The following is a 7,889-nucleotide window of genomic DNA, read 5'->3' on the forward strand; positions in this document are numbered from 1 at the left end:
CATAGGTATAAATATATAATAAATATCAAAATATAAATAAAATTTATAATAATTTTATAATATATGTAAGAAATTTGACAATAAATTCTATATATGTAAATATATATAATGTATATTTATATAGAGAGTTCTGAGTTAAAAAGACTCATATATTCTATATAGATAACTTGAACGGAATTTACCAATTTATTTCAGTAAAGTTTCTGATATCCAGAATAGATAAAACTGGGTAAAGTATGTCCCTGAAGGAACCTGTCTGAAAAAGACTCAGGCTATTTATGTATCATATACTTTAACACAGAAATAATTACTTCCTCTCCTACCCAATGGGGTAGAGGGGACCCACAAATCTTTAATCAGGTTAACATTGAAAATAATGAAAAGTGATAGCTTGACTGACAGATTCCTGTCTAATTCTTTCTCAGAAGCCCCAAGTTTATAAAAGCTTAGTCTTATATATTGAGTGTAACCCCAAGATAGAGATCCTCAACTAACAAAACTCTTTTCCAAACTCCCTTTTGATAATTCAACATGATATTAAATGATTTTTGTGAATATGTGACAGTTTAAACATTAGAGTTTTCACATATACTTAAAACTATTCTAAACAATTTTCCAGAATGTACTGATGAAATATATCTATTTAATCTAAACTGTTCCTTTTCAGCCCCAGGCTTAACTTCTTCAGTGAGGTGTTTGACATATGCTTTTCAGAAGAGTCATGCAGGTAAAAACAACAAAAGGTATTTTATACTGAAAAAAAGTCCTTGATATAGCTTGTTAAGAGTACCGTCTCCTCAAATTCCTGACACATCCTGGTGTGAAACCCGTTCTCCAGCTCCATGAATAGCAATGACTCCCTAACACAGAATCCATAATTACATAATGTGCACTAAATGTCAGAGAGGTAATTGTTGAGTTAAGGAAAAGAAAAATACGTTTCTGTTAGGAAGAGAAATATTTGAAATGTGCTTAAATATTTATCCTCCGACTTTTATGGTGATTAATAATAGATTGAAGGCTTCAGAATATCTTTAGAGAATGAAGTAGTAGATATTGTGGGCTTGGCACAGTGAGAGGTTTTGGTTCCCTATTCCAATTTCCTTGTTTGCTGCCTTGGAGAAGCTTCACAGAACCCTATCTGTACAGAGGTATTCTGCTTTCGTTTTTGGTTTAAGGGCAGACATTCAACGTTTAGTAACTAAAAATTATGCTATATCCTTATTTCATTCACTCATTTTTTTCTTCTGGTGCAAAAAAATAGGAACATATATGTTTCTCTTTATTTCTCACAAAGTGAAGATGTAATGGCATTACTAAATTCTCATTCTGAAGTGTTTAATATCCAACTGCCTTCTTGAAGAAGGTATATATATCTGGTCATAAAACTATTGATTGCTTCCTTTCTGTTTTAACTTTTAGAGCATAACTTTACTTTCTCTTGTTACATTACAATTATATATATATGTTTTGTAAACTGAACAGTTTTTTCCATTAAATTTTGGTTTAGGATTTAAGAATACTTTAATAAGTCTTTTTTTCTTTAAAGAAGACTTTAATAAATCTTTTTTTTTTTTTAAAAAGCTTAACATTTAAGAAATTTACGTTGGAACTTTAGTTTCTGGCAATAAACACAGATTAGATATCCTGAAAATATTCTCAGTGAAAGCCAAAATAACTTAAAAACAGAATAAACATATTTTAAAAATGAAACTCAGATTGTAAGTCCTTCAGGTAGTTCTATTTTGGGGAAGAACCACAAAGATTACAAAGGATGACAAATAAGAGGAAAACCTGCCTACTCCTCAATAGGTGGTACTAAAGCTTAAAACACAAAAGATAACAAGGAAATCTTAAGCACAATCAGAGCAGAAAGAAAGATTACCAGGACTAATAACAGGCTTCTGAACAGGCATTTTTCAGAAGAAAGTGAAATAGTACCTTTCAAACTATAAGAAAATAATAAATGACAATCTATAATTGTAACAAATGACAACCTATAACTTTATACATAGCTAAGATATTATTATAGAAAAAAGCAGAATAAAGGCCTTTCCAAAGAGATAAAATTCATTCTCAGATAAATCTCAATGATATATTTCAGTGGAAAGGAAATTGAATTCAGGATAAAAAAAGAGATACAGGGAAGAATAATCATCAAGGAAATTAATAAACATGTAGCTAAACACTTATTGATTTAAAAATAACAATAATAATTAATTTGGAAGTAAACATAAGAGAGATCCAAAAGGCTGGGCAATGATAAAGTGTAGGAATTGAGGAGAAAAAGTTTACCAGTACTTCACAATTCTTTTATAGTTTTGTTGGAGGTTATAGGTATTGATTTACTGTAAATTTTGCTAAGTATGTATGTATGTGAAATATTAGGTGTATGAAAAAGTTATACTTTAATATATATTGGAACTAAAAATCTTCTAAAATTAAATACGTAAGCAATCAGTGTTAGAAATGAAAAAGAACAGGATGAGCTGAAATAAATAAGAAAATAAAAATAAGAGTAGAAGTTAATTGAATAGAAAAAAATTAAGTAAAACAAACTTGAAGTAGATTCTAGGTAAAACCTAGTAATACACATATACCTGTATTTTTGGTATTGATGAGTAAAAGAAAAAAAATGTTGATATTGAACATTATTGGGTCAGAAAGAGGAGACAATGCTATAGATACAGAAGAAATTGAAAATAATATGAAAATACAATGAATATCTTTATTCAAATGAATGTAAAACAAATGACTTGGAAAATTTCTGAGAAAGGGTAATTTAACAACAGTAACTCTTAAGAAGAAACTTTTTAATTTAATAATAACTATTAAAATGTTTTATCACAAGTTTAAAATCTATTCCCAAGAAACAGACACACTTATAAAATGACCAGAAAAAAATGATTTTAAAGGTTAGTTGTTTAAAAAATCCAAGAAACTGTTAATTACGCTAAAAAAATCCCTCTTTTATTTTTTTAAAGATTTTATTTTTAAATAATCTCTACACCCAACGTGGGGCTTGAACACACAACCCTGAGATTAAGAGTTGCATACTCCACCGACTGACCCAGCAGGGGCCCCTAAAAATATCTCTTATGAGAATTAGAAGAAAGTTGTTACCCAACCCACTTCATAGCTAGTATACCCTAGTATAAAAAAAAATTTGTATCGAAAGACTTTAGTGAAGAATTGAGTAATTGAGGCTATATGAATGAAGAGTTTATGGACCATAAGGCTCAAAATATTAAGGATGCCATTTCTCTCCAAATTAATTTTTAAATTAATTGCCAATTCACAGTGTTTTAAAGAACACATGTTTTAAGTTAGACGGTTCAAAATGGGCATGGGGAAAAAGAGACCAAGAATAGCAAAGATGATTTTGATAGATGAAAATAAAAGACAAGATTTTAATAATTATAAAGATATAATGATTTAGAAATAATTCAGGTAGTACTACTATATTGGCTCAGTCGCAAAGAAATAAGTTGGTTAGGGTAGGATGGGATAGACTACAGCAGACCAGGGTATAGGATAGAATTGGGTAAGATGTTAGAATAGATGAGAGTAAGAGGGGGTAGGATAGGGTAGGATAGGCTACGACTTAGTGATAGATCCACCTATGTATGGAAACTTATTAAATATGTGGCATTGCTGATGGGGATGAGCAATGGCATATTTAATTAAAGGTACAGAAAAAAAGTGTCACTCACGTAGGAAAAGTATCAAGTCTTAGCACAAAAGCTTTAATCTAAAAATCAAAAGTTTTAAATTTTGATAAAAATATAGAATATATTTATGACCTCACGATCACAGCGACTTCTTTAAAAAGATACAGAAAGTACAAACTATAAAATATACATTGTAAAAGTACCTATTTGCATCCAATTACACACACACACACACACACACACACACGCACAGATAAAGGTAATTCAGAGACTGAGGGAAATGCTGACAAGGCATAAAACAGACAAAGAAATACTATGCTAAATATAAAATAAACTATGGTAAATCTGGTAGAAAAAAAATGAAGGCGAGAAGAAAGGAAGGAAGGGAAGAAATAAAAATCCAATAAAACGGACAAAATCTAGCAACTGGCAAATCAAAGGAGGGGACATGTGATTGGTATTTAAAACTGTTTAACCTCAGGAGTAATAAGAGAAATGCAAGTTAAAACTACAATAAGAAGCAGTTTCACACTCAGAGACTGGCAACGTTTAGTCTGAAAATAACACGTTTTGACAAGGATATGGAGCAAATATATTTTTATAACCCGTTGGTGGGAATTTAAATGGATACAACCAATTTTAAAGGTAATTTGACAATATATAGAGAAATTGAAGATGTACACACTCTAATACTCAGCAATCACATACAAGTACCCAAGAAGATATGTACAGAGAAATGCTTACAAAGAAAGTTTAGCAACATCCTAAATTTCCGTAAAGTGAAGTACGGATACGTATATTCTTATTATTTAGTAGCTATACGGTGGATGTACATTAGTTATATGTTCCAAAGTGAATTATTCTTAAAAGTACATTGAACAAAAGTAAGAAATTTGCAAAACAATTAGACAATATATCATTTGAAGAGACATAAATAAAATAAAAATATAATGTATATATTAGAGATAAAACATATAGGCTATAAAATGTAATACTTGCCAAAATATAAGAACCCTAAATTAAGCTTGGTGATTATGCTTTAATGGAATTGAAATGTTTTATTCCTTGAGTAGGTGATAGACAAGTGTACAAGGGACTATTCTTTCAAACTTTGTGGGTCTAAATTTTTTGCACAGAAATAAACTTGTATGATCATCAAATTCTGCCAAACTTTGTATACAGAGGGCCATTCAGTAAAACTGAGAAAAGATGGTAATCTTCTAATCAGGAAAATGTTGATGTTAAATATCTATGCGTATGGCAAGTATCTTTTGAGAGTTTCATCCTCCTGGAGCCTAATGAGTGTGCAATCCAGAATTGCAGTAGAAGTTGACCTTCACCCAAGTTTAGGATCTGTTTATGACTAAAGCTCTTGAGATCTTTAGGTGAATCAATGAAAGAAGGTGGAGATCAGAAAACCTCAACTTCATTTATTTCAGCATTTAAAAAAAAATCTGCGTTATCCAAATTCAAGCCTTTATGCCATACGCTGTAGCTTAAAAAAGCTACAGTTGTTTATTTTTTATTCTGTTTTTCTTATTTTTTTTCACAAAAAGTTCCAAAGGGAAAAATCTGCATCTGTATGTCCATGTATATGTACATATATATGTGTGTGTGTATGTGTTCTGTATGTATATGTATATTCATGTATGCATATAAACTTTCTCAGAATGCATGAGGGTGCAAAATTATGACAACAAGTAAAATTTAGGAAAACAGCAAAATTAACTATTCTAAGGATAGAAAAAAAGAATGGAATAGAGTGCTCGCTTCGGCAGTACATATACTAAAATTGGAACGATACAGAGAAGATTAGCATGGCCCCTGCGCAAGGATGACACGCAAAAGAATGGAATAAAGTTGAATGAAAGGAATCTCGGCTATCAAATTAAGTATATCAAATTAAGCTACTTTTTTTCCAACAGTGATGTGTGAGAGCCAGCGTTCAAAACCAGTTGTACTTGATTCTCTATGGTATGTTATATCTAATTCCATATGTTATGTTGCCAGTTGTACCTGATTCCATATATTATGTCGCCATGCTAAATGGGGTTACTGCGGTCACAATAGGATCTCCTACATTACCAGATACAGTGGAAAGAGACCAAAGCCCACTTGGTACCCACTAAGAGGGGACTGCCAACCAATCTCCTTATGACTTGAAATATTACTATGAGTTAGATGAGGTACATAACACATAACTGGATGTAGCCTAAATTTTAATTTGATTTTAACTTTGATTTAATTTTAATTTGGTTTAATTTTCACTTCTATTAAATCAATAGCAATTAACTTTTTGCATTATTTTGCTATCATCTGAAGGAAAAAAACAAATATCTAAGGGAAAGGACCCTGAAAGGCAAGGAAGACAGGAACCCCTCTGGGCAAAAAGAGTTTCCCTCTGGCAACCAGCCTGAATCAGATGCTGGACAAAGGGGGCTGGTGGAATGGCAAAAAGGAAATTAATATCATTTTTTTTTTTTGCAAATTTAAGCCATGTTTCCAAAATCACCTGATATATTGGTGAGAAATCCATATATATTTAACATTTGTAAATCTGTTATACAGTGTTTAATAGGCTGGAATTTTTAAGTGCATCATCTCTGATAGGCACAAACCCACCATGGGAGAATAGGGTGTCATTTACTTCTGGTAAAAAAGCTCTTGCATGACATTGTTTAGTTTGGTTGGTTTGGTGGTATCCCCAGGTCAAAAGGTCTTTCAAAACACTTCCATCATTAGTTTCATTATCGTTAGAATCATCACTGTTGCCAATATTATAAAGTGTATTTACAGTTTAGAAAGTATTTATCCCTGCTAATTTATCCCTTTGTGTGTCTATGTGTGTATATAGGTGGGTGAATGGTGTATGTCTTTCTGAAGGAGACCTTTGATCTGTAATAGATAAATTTTCCTCTCACTGTTATTCTCATAGGAATAACAAGAGTTTTAAGAAGGGGGAGCAATAATTTACTTAAAGTTTTACACAAATCAGTCTGGTTCACTTGTGGAGAGTAGATTAGTGAGGAACAAAAGAAGAGATGGGAGACCAGTTTGGAGATATTTGACAAGTTTCAGTTTAGAGATGATCATACTTTGTACTTAGATGACAATGGGCAAGGATACACATTTGAGATCCATTAGCCTGTAGAATGTTCTCTAGAACCACAGGATTTAAATGAGTTCATCTAAAGAGAAAGTAGAAAGAGAACAGAAGAAGGGGAACATTTAGAGGACCACTAGATCAGGAACCAGTGGATGGTAGCTAACTGGCGTTGAGAAGCAGATGAAGGTGATGTCACACTAGTCTAGATAAGTAGGGGTTTGAGATGGTGGCTGAGATCAATAGATGACCAACCATTGACTTGGGTGAAATAGAAATCGCTGACAGATATTATATTGCTGTCTTTGTGAAGAAAGCCTGAACAACCTGGATTGAGTAGCAAAAGTGAAGTCGGGAAGTGGAGTCAGAGACACAATTGGCTACAGACTTGTCAATTCCCAGCATTGGGTCTCTGCATCTGATGTCCCATATTCTGAATGTCCTCTGAGGTCATATAACTCGTTCTTCTGAGAGTAAGTGTTATGCACTGAACTCAGGATATTTACAACTAGATACCACTACAGGTCCCATATAATTCTATTTCACACTCCCTTTGACTGTGATTGCCTGGGTTTTACCTCTAATAACCTCAAGTCCAATGGTGGGTTATAAAATCCTTACTTTGAGTTTCAGTATGAAGCATATGAAAATCTTCAATTAATATTATCGCAAATGTTCCTTGATGGATGTGTGAAATTTATTTCTAATTTATATTTTGATTAAATATACTCTTTAACAGCTTATTTCCTTCTGAAAGGATTTGAGCATAAAAAAGAAAATAACTAAATAAATAAATCTGATTTCTATTATCTAGTCACACATTTTGAATTAACTCAACTTATTAATTAGATTTGTTTTCTTTAATATAATACAAACTCTCATTGAGGCATGTAATTCATTATAAGATATCTAATTGTAGGTAAATACAAAGAAAATATTCACCTAGCATATTTATATCTATACCATATCTAAGGTGTGATTATATCTTCTAAATATAAAAATATTTTAATACCATTTATTCTTATATTTAGCAATCTCAGCTTTACATTTGATCGAGTAATATTGTTCTTTTTAAAATCACACACACTCTCTCTCTCCCTCACACACATACACAC

General features: G+C 31.7%; 1 non-coding gene across 1 annotated transcript; it reads left to right on the forward strand.

Moving 5' to 3' along the window:
• The first annotated feature begins 5,433 nt into the window (after positions 1-5,433).
• Positions 5,434-5,540, forward strand: LOC112835406 (U6 spliceosomal RNA). The gene has a single exon (XR_003211214.1). It is a non-coding gene; the product is annotated as a U6 spliceosomal RNA (small nuclear RNA).
• Positions 5,541-7,889: the final 2,349 nt, after the last annotated feature.

This window comes from Callorhinus ursinus, unplaced genomic scaffold, assembly GCF_003265705.2.
Source record: "Callorhinus ursinus isolate GAN/ISIS: 27379988/994484 unplaced genomic scaffold, GSC_fseal_2.0 scaffold11, whole genome shotgun sequence".
Classification (NCBI taxonomy): Eukaryota; Metazoa; Chordata; class Mammalia; order Carnivora; family Otariidae; genus Callorhinus; species Callorhinus ursinus.